The sequence below is a fragment of the Felis catus genome, chromosome B1, assembly GCF_018350175.1.
Source record: "Felis catus isolate Fca126 chromosome B1, F.catus_Fca126_mat1.0, whole genome shotgun sequence".
Taxonomy (NCBI): Eukaryota; Metazoa; Chordata; class Mammalia; order Carnivora; family Felidae; genus Felis; species Felis catus.
In genome coordinates, this window is record NC_058371.1 from 145,044,071 (window position 1) to 145,056,063 (window position 11,993).

At 38.7% G+C, this 11,993-nt stretch overlaps 1 long non-coding RNA gene across 1 annotated transcript; it reads left to right on the forward strand.

Moving 5' to 3' along the window:
- The first annotated feature begins 264 nt into the window (after positions 1 to 264).
- Positions 265 to 10,062, forward strand: LOC123385238. The gene is made up of 5 exons (XR_006597433.1): positions 265 to 557; positions 1,081 to 1,238; positions 3,678 to 3,814; positions 7,196 to 7,504; positions 9,660 to 10,062. It is a non-coding gene; the product is annotated as an uncharacterized LOC123385238 (long non-coding RNA).
- The last annotated feature ends 1,931 nt before the right edge of the window (positions 10,063 to 11,993 follow it).

The following is an 11,993-nucleotide window of genomic DNA, read 5'->3' on the forward strand; positions in this document are numbered from 1 at the left end:
TCGCCACCACCATCCTCCCCTCATCACCACCACCATCAACATCATCGCCGCCATCATCATCACCACCACCATCACCATCATCCTCCACATCACCATCACCATCATCACCACCGTCATCACCACCACCACTACCACCATCACCTCCATCATTTTCATCACCGTTGCCACTACCACCACTATCATCGTCATCATCCTGTAACTATGGAAGCGCTTCCTCGAGGCGTCATAGTGAGAACAAGAGACCCAATAATGAGACAGCAATAACTGGCAGAAAAGATGGGTTTCCTCATGTCAAAGATGAAAAACTAAAATTTGAATCAGGCCGAATGATTACGAAGAACAAAATCAGCCAGGACAGCCTAAGATGACAAGCTGGCAGAAAATTCAGCCGAATTTGCAAAAAGACACCTACCACATATCTGTCACGCCCTCGAAGAGCTCACATCCTGAAAGTGCTCCCACAAATAGTGAGCTGTGTCCTCCGTGCCGTCCTCCGCTCCTGAAACTTGCAGGTCGGGACTTGAGTCCGACCAATTTATGCAAAGGGCAGAAAACTGGTGAGTAACCCGGAACCCATTCCTTCCCCCTTCAGAGCATACTTTTGGTGTGTGGGCAATGGCTGCGTCTTCTCAGTTTGCAAACTGCCTGGCAATAAAGCTTTTTCCTTGCCTCTAACCAAATCCTTGCATTCCAAGATGTTTTTTGTTGACAATAGGACATGCCCTTGATGTCACTCCATTAGAGATAGTCTTACATTAGCCAGAGCTTAGATCTCACCATAAACCTAAATCTTCAATTACTCCCCGATTTTACAACATTTTGACTTTAAGTTAGGAAAAGAAGTCATTTTTTTCCAGATATTTTCAGTCTTCAGCACGAATAAGAATCAACCGAGGCACTTAATTAAAATGCCCATTCCTGTGTCAAGATTTTGACTTATCAGATTTAGAGTCGGGCCGAGGAAATCATGTGTGCAGCAAACATCCCAGATAGTTTCTTGATGCAAGTGGTCCAAGGAGTGTGCTTTGCAAAATGCTATTCTAACGCTTTTTAGTGATTGAGGTTTCATAATTCTTACAGTGTGTAATCACTCCCATCATTGCACATCTGTGCTTGAACTCAGTAATGTGGTCCTAAAATATTATTCTCCAAATGGCAAAAGTGACAGATAAGTCGAGAAGAACCAGCCTTAACCAGAAACCGTCTAATACCTGGAAATTGGTGGAGAAGTGAAATCGGTGAGTTCAAATTCATTGTCACTTGAAGTATGAGGCTAATGATTCATTACTCATTTTTCTTTAGTATAATTCACTTTTCTAATTGGCCTCAACGATGGGTCTTTTTCTACTGATATAAATTAAGGGAGAATCCTACCAATAGATGTTATTTACAAGAAGTCTGGTGTCTGGCATCCCTAGGAAATAATGTTATGGTTAATTAAAATACACCGAACATGATTTACATAAACATTGGTTATTTTCAAGTATTAGAGTATACAAGTATGCTTGGCCTTTAAATAGCTCTTCATAATGTTTCAGCATCCCAGTGTTGTAATAATGAATAATTACTATCCGTGTACTTAGAAGTTTTCCGAAGTGCAAATCAATAGACGATTCTGGTTAAAAATATGCCAGATAACAGAAAACTGATGTAACTGTATTTCTTCCTTCAGATATTAATATTTGTAGCAATGCAACAAATACTGGTACAAATACTGCATTGCTACAAATATTAATATCTGAAGGAAGAAATACAGTTACATCGGTTTTCTGTTATCCGTATATTTTTAACCAGAATCGTCTATTGATTCGCACTTAGGAAAACTTTTCACTCTTATGTGGATCCTGAAAAACTTAACAGAAGACCATGGGGGAGGGAAAGGAAAAAAAAAGTTAGAGAGGGAGAGGGCCAAACCATAAGAGACTCTTAAAAACTGACAATAAACTGAGGGTTGATGGGGGGTGGGAGGTAGGGAAGGGTGGGTGATGGGCACTGAAGAGGGCACCTGTTGGGATGAGCACTGGGTGTTGTATGGAAACCAATTTGACAATAAGTTTCATATAAAAAAATTAATATTTCCAACATGGAAATGTTATGCTTTCAGTAAAATTTCCTTTGCCTTTGTATATCAATTGATATTTTTATCTTGCTGAATTCCAAGTCTTTCCTACACAAGCTTCATGCCAAGATGGTTACATCCTGTTAGTCAGTTTCCAATCTTTAAATGTGGTTACTGGATCTTCATCCTGTTTTCCCTTAGAAAAGAAAAGTGATACCTACTATAGGCCAGCTGTTTGGATATGTAGTACATTTTTTTTCTTCCCTGGTTAACCATTAGCTCTTTTAATTACCTCATTTCGAAAGAATAATAAGAGCTGGGAGACATCTACTGTCTTTGAAAACATAGACTTGAGATTGGCATTTGTAGAAACATAACAAGGGGTATTCATAAAGAAAACCCTAATTTTAGATCAGACTCTCAGATTCTGACCTTCAGATGATTTCCCATTCTCTTTGTGCATTTTTTTCAAGGTGCTTTTTAAAGTCATTATGTTTTATGGTTATGATGGTAAATAATTTTAGTTGAAGTTGAACCTGAAAGTACACTAATATTTTTTCCATTTGTGTATATCACTTTTATATTTGGTCTCTAAACTCAAAATAACTCTTCTCCCACCCCACCTACACACCTCACATCCCAGTATAATGGTAATTCTTTAATTGGTTGTTTATATTGAATATTATCTTGTCTCCAATGTAAGCACACAGGGTTTTTGAACAGAATCGCAGCCATTGCCCCATTCGGCCTGCCAGTACTCTTAGAAGACATTTGATCACAAAATCCAATGAGCTCAAATTCTAAAATTGAAAACACAATTTTCATAGGTGCAGGCAAATTTATTTTGGGCCGAACTTCACCCAGCCTACCCTGCAGTCAAGGCTCAAGTTACTCAGGATGTAACTCTTGAGTAAAGTAAGGGCATTTATGGTTTTTCTTCATTTCTCCTCCTTCTTGCCCAGGGCAGTTTTGAAATGAGAAGAGCCCGTGAGCCTGATCTGCAAATCTCCTGTCTTCAGATTATGTGATAGCCCCAATGCCTCTCTGAAGATGACCAATAATTTCCCTTGAAGAGGAATACAGGACTTAGTCTTTGCTTAAAGGGATGATAAACTAGCATCTGACACTGAAGCCGTTTGGGAGAGGGAGAATCTTTATTAACAGCAGGCATTTGGAGGCTCCTCCTAATCACTTCTTCAACTTCACATAACCTGAGAAAAAGCCACTTTTATTCTCCTCCGAATTGTCCATGGGAGACTGTTACACGTGCACGCATTTAATTTTATGTTAATTGTATGTTAAATGTTTTCTGATGCCAAGACTTCTTTGCAATATGTCCATTTCAAGCATCGCAGGTATATATCACCAGTTCAGATAGAAGCTTTAGGCAAAGTCCTTCCAATGGGGAAATGAAAACATAGATTATCTGGCAAACTGAGGCATTTATATCATCTGTTAAGATTTCAAGTTTCTGTTCTAAGCATTGTTAATGCATTCCATTGGTTGTGCTTTTTAAGTCCACTGTGTGAGGAAGCTTGAAGCAATAGAAAGTTGTTCATTTAAAATAATAGAAGGAGTGCAATGATCCAACACAGACTAACTCTTGATTTCCTCTTAGCAAAGGAAAAGGCACCTGTCCTTGCGTTTTTTGGCTTGTCCCCATCTGGAGCTCTGCTGTGGCCTGTCAGTAGGGACATAAGACATTGGAATAGTCCTGGAAGTTGAAATCTTCGCATTTTATTCATTCCCTGGAATGTAAGTTCCATGAAAACAGGATCTGTGGGTATAAGGTTCATGGATCTAGAAAGCCCAGAGAGAAGCAAGCACAGTAGTCCTCAACAGTGTTCACCAAAGCAAAGGGGATTATCCAGTCCCTTATGCAAGAGAAATTTATTGAACACTAACCAAGTAAAAACCCTTATCGAGCACTCGTGTAGAATACAAAGATAAATAAGATACAGAAGTTAACCTTAAGGAATTTCTAGTTTACTAGAGGAATTAAGAAAGGGTTAAAATAAATGATGATACAAAGCAGAAAATGATAGGCAATATTGAAAGGTATTGATTTTGTAGTTTGTAATTATTTTCAAAATATGTCCATACCTGTTTAATATGATGTACTGTTTAATATATGTCCATATACTGTTTCAAATATATGTACTGTTTACAGTACATCAAATGATATACTGTTTAATATACTGTCCATATACTGTTTCAAAATATGTTTAATATGATGTAATATAATGTACTGCATGCTAAATAAGTGTGAAGAGTTATTATAGTTATAAATACCTTTGTTGTCTCTGAAGAGATCCAATGTTGGAGCCACTGCTTCAAGAGACTTCTTCCTCCTGGATTTCTTCAGCTTTCTAAAGAGAAGGCGCAGACAATTTACAAAACCACCGTCTTGACCTGGCTGCACATTTAGAATCATCCTCGGAGTTCTTAAAACTCCCAGGGTTCAAGGCAGCACCCCAGATCAATAGAGACTAAATCCCCGGGGGTGGGATCCAAGCATCTGTACTTTATAAAGCGCATCAAGTGATTCTGTTGGTTGAGACTATTGTTTCTCATCCTGTCTGCACATAAGCATCCCAAGGAGCTTCCTACCAAATCTCACCCCAAGAGATGTTAATTAATTTGTTTGGAGTAGGACCTATGCGTAGACATATTTTTTAAATCTCTCTTTTTTAAAAGTTTTAATTTAAATTCCACTTTACACACAATATAATATTAGTTTCAGGTGTACAATATAGTGATTCAACCCTTCCACGCATCACCCAGTGGTCATCACCACAAGTGCACTACTTAATGGCCATCACCTATTGAAGCCATCCCCTACCCACCTCTGGTTTGGTAACCATCAGTTTGTTCTCTATTGAGTCTGTTTCTTAGTTTGTCTCTCTCCCTCTCCGCTCCCCCCCCCCCCCCCCGGCTGCTTTGCTCATTTGTTTTGTTTCTTAAATTCTGCATATGAGTGAAATCATTGTCTTTCTCTGACTGACTTATTTCACCAAGCACTGTATTCTGTAGCTCCAGCCATGTCATTGCAAATGGCAAGATTTCCTTCTTTTTTATGGCTGAGTAACATTCCATTGTGTGTGTGTGTGTGTGTGTATACCCCCCCCCACACACATATATGTATACCATATCTTCTTTATCCATTCATCAATCAATGAATATACTTGGGCTGTTTCCATAACTGGCCAATGTAGATAAAGCTACTATAAACGTTGGGGTGCATTTATCTCTTTGAACCAGTATTTTGTATTCTTTGGGAAAATACCCAGTAGTGCTATTGCTGGATCATAGGGTAGTTCTATTTTTAACTTTTTGAGGAAACTCCGTACTGTTTTCCGGAGTGGCTGCACCAGTTTGCATTCCCACCAACAGTGCAAGAGGGTTTCTCTTTCTTCACATCTTCACCTGCACTTGTTCTTTCTTGTGTTGAGGATTTTAGCCATTCTGACAGATGTGAAGTGATATCTCATTGTAGTTTTGATTTATATTTCCCTGATGATCAGTGATGTTAAGCATCTTTTCATGTGTCTGTTAGCCATCTGGATGTCTTCTTTGAAAACAATGTCTATTCATGTCTTCTGCCCATTTTTAATTTGATTATTTGTTTGGGGGTGTTGAGTTTTATACGTTCTTTATACATTTTGGGTATTAACTCTTTATCAGGTATGTCATTTATAGATATCTTCTCCCGTTCCATCAGTTGCCTTTTAGTTTTGTTGATTGTTTCCTTTACTGTGCAGAAGCTTTTTATTTTGATGAAGTCCCAATAGTTTATTTTTGCTTTTATTTCCCTTCCCTCAGGAGGCATATCTACTAAGAAGGTGCTGTGATCAATGTCAAAGAAGTTACTGCTTCTGTTCTCTTGTAGGATTTTTATGGTTTCATGTATTAAATTCAGTAGTAATGTGCACCCAGGGTTGATTTGCACAGAGTTAGGGAATAACAAAAAATTATATCTAATTGCAGAGAAAACATGGTTTTTGTCACTGGCTATTGTCACTGGTCAACTGTAAGAACTAAGTAATATCCAGTTTAAGAGACTACTCTGTTTAGCTAATTTTTCCCAGTTTTAAGTGAACATGAAGATGATCAGAGAGGATTTCTATCCCTGAACCTTTGACAGGTTGGGCCTGGGCAGGCAAGAAGACTATCCTGGAATTCTTGGCCCTATGAGCTGGCATGGTCACTCTTAGTCATCCCTCTTTGATGGAAAACGTCCGGGCATGAATAGCGTGCAAGCTTGTGGGATCATTTCAACACAGATGTCACCACCTATACAAACCACCATCTGGGAAGGAAATTTATTTACCCCTTGCACATCTTACATGGATAGGACAAAAAATTGTGTATCTCAACTATCATTTGTTTGTAAATACTCCTGTTGTGTAATTCATGATACAGTTTGGAAATTTCTCGGATTATCAGTTTCTCAGAACTATGGATGTAAGTGGATACTTCTGATGCATTATATGACCTGTTTATAAAAAGGAAGTATTGCAAAATCGAATGCTCATTGGAAAACTCAGATACCTTCCACAAAAGGCAAAATTACCAACTTTAGGGGTGCCTAAGCTTAGTCGGTTAAGCATCTGACTCTTGGTTTCAGCTCAGGTCATGATCTCATGGTTTGTGAGATCGAGCCCCACGTTGGATTTTATACTGACAGTATGGTGCCTCCTTGGGATTATCTCTCTTCCTCTCTCTCTGTCCCTCTCCTGCTCATTCTCTCTCTCTCCTCTCAAAATAAACAAACAAACAAATATTTTAAAAAATTACCAACTTTAATTTTAAAATTTAAACAATAGTATGCTGGCTTTCCAATCCTGAGAGTCGGTGTGACTTAAATGTAGAACAGTGGACTAAATGCAAGGTGAAGGGAAAGGTGGAATAATTATGGAAAGATGATGCTAAATGATATCAGCAGAAATTCTAGTGCTTTTGGAGAAAAGAAGTGACTCAGCCCTTGGCATTTAACTCATTTAATTTGGATCACTTAATATAAGATTTTTCTTATGCCTTCAAATAATTTCACATTTCCGTTCAAATGAGTCACATGAGGGATAGCCTCGGGCAGTTTATTTTGCTAGAATTTTTTAATTATTTTTATTTTTTTAGTTCAGCTCCACTTGGACAAAATCTGACCACTAATGGTGGATTATGACTACCGAAATCTTCCTTGGAGAACACGATTTTGATGAGAAATGGAATCCAAGGTAGCAGTGCCTTCATTGGGGCTTTTGTTCAACTTTCTTGCATGTCTTCTGAGGATAGCCTCAAATACCAGCACTGTTGCTCTGACAGTGACACATTCCAAACCAGACTGAGAAAAATGAAAGACGGATGTCATGAGTCGGCTCCTCCTGACGAGCTATGGCCTCCCCTGAGAACAGTCTTTCTTTAGGTAGAAGAGAAGATCGCACACAGGTACTGGCTATCCCTTGGACGTGTTATCCATATAATTCTCACCACGACCCCAGAAGTTGGGAGAGATAATTATACTGACTTTTAAAGAGTAGAAAACAAAAATTATTTGAAATGACTAATATATATGCTTTTTAAATTTTTCATCGCATTAAGTTTATAGATGTGAATATGTAATTTGAAAACAATTTACATCTATATTTTAGACGATTCATCGTACTCAGATCCTCAGATGAGCCCATACCAAGCAAACTACTTGTTAGCTAAGTGAATTACAGGCTTTGGGGGAAAAAAAAATTAGGCGTAGGAAAAAAGAAAATCTGTGAAATACTGGACTCAAATACAAATCTACAATGTAAAATCAAACCTACTTGGATAAAGGGATTACAAATCATGTGTCGTATATTCTACTACTTTGAAAAGCTACCTTGCCCATTGATATCCCACCATCTCTCTTCTTGAATGCATTTTTCATTTCCAAAGCTGGGCACAGTTTAGGGTCTTGCTACTCATCCGAGCTGACAATCTAAACCCCTTCATCTGGAAGAAGAGAATAAAGAGATTAGCAATCGAGGTCCTTATTCTAGCTGTTGAGCAGTGGCTCCTATAAAACGTGCTTGTGCGGGAGGACACTGCTGGTGGTGTGGCTTGGCTCTCAGGACAGCACAACATCTTTCACGTGGCCTTAAGGTTCTACTTCATCTGCCCACTTCACCATTCTGATACCCCACCATCTACCTGCCTCCAGTCTAGACTCTGATCGCACAGCCAACCTTTTCAATGTGATGTTGTAGGCAAGTAGGAGATTATGAAGATTATAGGGTGTTCTTTGACTCACTGGGAGAGGTGGGGAGGAAACAGGACTTGCCATTTGACCGTAATACATGTTGATTTAATCCCTTTTTTAAATAGTGCTTAGAGCTCTCATGAGCTCACAGGGAAACATTTAATGAAAACCAGGATTTTTCTTCTAGTTCGTGGAAGACCTATACATAGCTCTTAGACTAGCAAAGGTAGCTGGGAATGTCCGCGGCACAGAGATATTATGTACCTTTCACGCTAATTTCCATGCGAGTTTATGTGAGTTCTTTCTTGGATCAATTTTTTTAGTGTAATATAATATATGCCTATTGTAGAAATCTGTAAACTATGTAAATGACTTTTTACAAAATTCATATTCCCACACTCCAGAGATAATCAATAGCCACCTGATTTTTACTTATTTCCCTCCCTTCTCTCTCTTCCCCTTCCTCTTCCCCCATTTTCTTTTTCTCTCTTTCTCAAAAGTGGCATGGCATCAAATAAGTAGTGAGGAAATAAGCGATCTGATCTCCCTTCAAGAAAGAGTGTCCTGATTAGCTGGAGGGCGTGCAGCCCGCAGACAGAAGCCTCTTTGACGTCTGCCACAGTGCTGGACAGGGACACTGTCCACAGGCAGGTCTGGCCAAGGCTATGCACCGCAATGGGTACTAGGGCCTGCCCTTTTGGCCTCATGTGGGACTCCTCTACAAGCAATCTCGGAACCAGAGCCCCTTGTTGGCCTGGCTGAGACTCTCTTGGCATTGAACCACAGGCTGAGGATCTCCTCTTATCTAGTCTTTCTTCCCTCTCGGGAGAGATGCCAGACCCACAGTGCCATCTGAAGTCTCTCCCCAGTTCCCCTAGTCCCTCTCCTTTGTCTTTCAAAGACATTATCCTGCCCCTAAATCTTTTCTTCCCAGAAAACCCAGCCAACACAGTTTTATGCCTTCATTCTCTTGCTTAACATTAAATCGTGAGCTCTTCCCAATGACATTAGAGTATTTTCAGAAACAGCATTTTCATTTTATGGGTTCATTGTATGGATAGATAAAATGTTCCCAACTTTTTGCAATCCTAAATTCAATGATATGATAAGCATCCTTGTTCAGATTCTCTACATAAATTTGAGACTATTTCTTCAGAATGGATTCCTCAAAGTGTAATTACCAGCGTAAGCTTGCTAAGTTGTGCAAAACAGATTTTCAAAAGGACAGTGTGAACACACGTTCTGACCAGTGTATTTCCCATTAATTGAAACTTTATGTGGTACCTAAGGTTGTGCTCTTTAAAATAGCATTTCAGTTAATAACTTTATCAATAACTCTCTGTTCACATTCCTGGTTTTTAATCTCTCCAGCTCCTGTTTTCATGGGTTTTCTTATAACCTTACATGAAGCACTGAACTTCCTCTTGCCCATTCCTGATCTCCAGCCTCTAAAGTGAAAGAACAAGCCATCTGGGGAGGCACTGAGTCTTTTCTACTCCCACTCGATGACGGGGCACCAGAGAAACAGGTCAATATGATGTTCTGCAAACTCAGGGATTCCAAGGAGACCCAATGCCTCACTAAGAGGAAATGCTTCATCTATCATCTTCCACCAGCTCAGCATGATCTGGAAAAGTTGTGCATTTCTCTGCTTTCTCCCGCTCAGGAGAACTTCTAACAAAAGATTAATGAAGCAATGCTCGGGGCCTGGGTGGCTCAGTCAGTTGAGTGTCTGACTCTTGATTTAGGCTCAGGTTATGATCTCATGGTCATGGGACTGAGCCCCGCATTGGGCTCCATGCTGAGCATGGAACCTGCTTGAGATTCTCTCTCTCCCTCTCTCTCTCTGTCCTCCCACTCCCTCTCAAAAGAAAGAAAGACAAGAAAGAAGAAAGAAAGAAAGAAAGAAAGAAAGAAAGAAAGAAAGAAAGGCTGAAAATTTACCAGAAACCCAAAGTACAAAAGCACAGCTGACTTAATTATATGGATGAGAAAAACAATTCACCCCAGAGGTACAATTAATCCTTATAGTAGCCTTTTGAGGTGGATTACTATAAAGATGAAGAAATGGAGGCACAGAGAGGTTTGGTGACATGGCCAAGTTCACAGGTTGAGTAAGACGCCCAAGGTACCAGAGCCTTGCCTGGATCTCAGTTAGTCTGGATTGTGAGCATGTTCCCTTAATCCCTTTACTGAAATGACATGAGAGGACTCTTCCTGTAATTTATAAAACCGGTGATAGAACAAGGATTCATAAATTCATACTGATTAAAAATAAATAAATAAAGCTTTAGGAAAAGCTCTTCCTTACTATGGAATGCCAAATAATAAATGTAGAAGCAATGACAGGTTAGAAAAATCATCAGTGGATGCTAAAACTAGTGGTGAGATTTTGATGAGAAATAGTGCATTAACATAGCCCAAACGTATCTCCCACAAACTAGTTATTAATTAGGAAGGGAAAAATAGTAACTGCAGTAGAGAAATCTACAGGATGAATGGTACCTTAACTAAGTGATCAAAGTTAATACCACAAACATTGAGATAAGTTAATATCCTGTGGTTCCTAATATAACGTACCACGAGAAACACACTACTGCTTCCGGCATATTCCTTCTGAAGATACGTAACTTGAATTTAATCATGAACCAACACCAGAAAATTCTAAAATGAAGGACATTTTAGAAAATAGCTATACCGTCATCTTTACAAAGTCAAGATCAAGAAGCTGAGGAACTGTTCCAAATTAAAGGGAATTAAAGAGACTTGAAAACAAAATGCAGTATACGATCCTGTATTAAGTTCCGGACCAAAATGACTAAAAAGAGAAAGAAGGAACCATAGGAGGCATTATTAGGACAATTGATAAATCTGAATATGGAAGGAATATCAGGCAATAGTATGTAGATATTAAATTCCTTGATTTTGATAACTTGACTGTGGTTATGTAAAGAATATCCTTATTCTTAGGAAATAAATACTGAAATATTTGGAGGCAGAGGCGCAAGCTATCTGGGACTTTTCTCATGCGGTTCAGAGAGAAGAAACAATGGCAGAAGGGGGATGGAAAGCTTTCGGGTTAACTCATGACTGAACCACTTGCCAAATCTTCTATTGACATTAAGAAATTTCTTTTATCATCTGAAATTAAAAAATAACTGTTGAGGCTTGTATTAAAGGAAAACTTTATAAGTATCTAACTTTATTCCAGTAATCTCACTTTTGCATATTTATTCTAAAGAAATAACCATGGGGAGGCACAATGGCTTTGTCACAGAGATACTCATCAAAATTGGTATACAATTTGGAAAAGTATAAACAACTTACCCATCTAATAATAGCTTTGTTTTAAGATTATACAGTCACTGAAATGCTATTTCATATTTACTGGCTTGTGAAAATGCCATTATTAAGTGGTAAAAACAAGATGCAATATGGTATACACAGAGTGACTCGATTTCTGCATGTAGATGTACATACACATACACCCACAACCCCAGACCCATAAAAGATTTCAAAACTATAAATTAAAACGCTACTGTGGTCATTTTAAGGTGTAGGGAAAAAGGTAACTTTTAAACTTATTTTTACTTGAATTTTACAGTACTGTGAAAATTTGCTAAAAACAAATAAGTTACTTTGTAATTAAAAACAATAATTACAGGGGCGCCTGGGTGGCGCAGTCGGTTAAGCGTCCGACTTCAG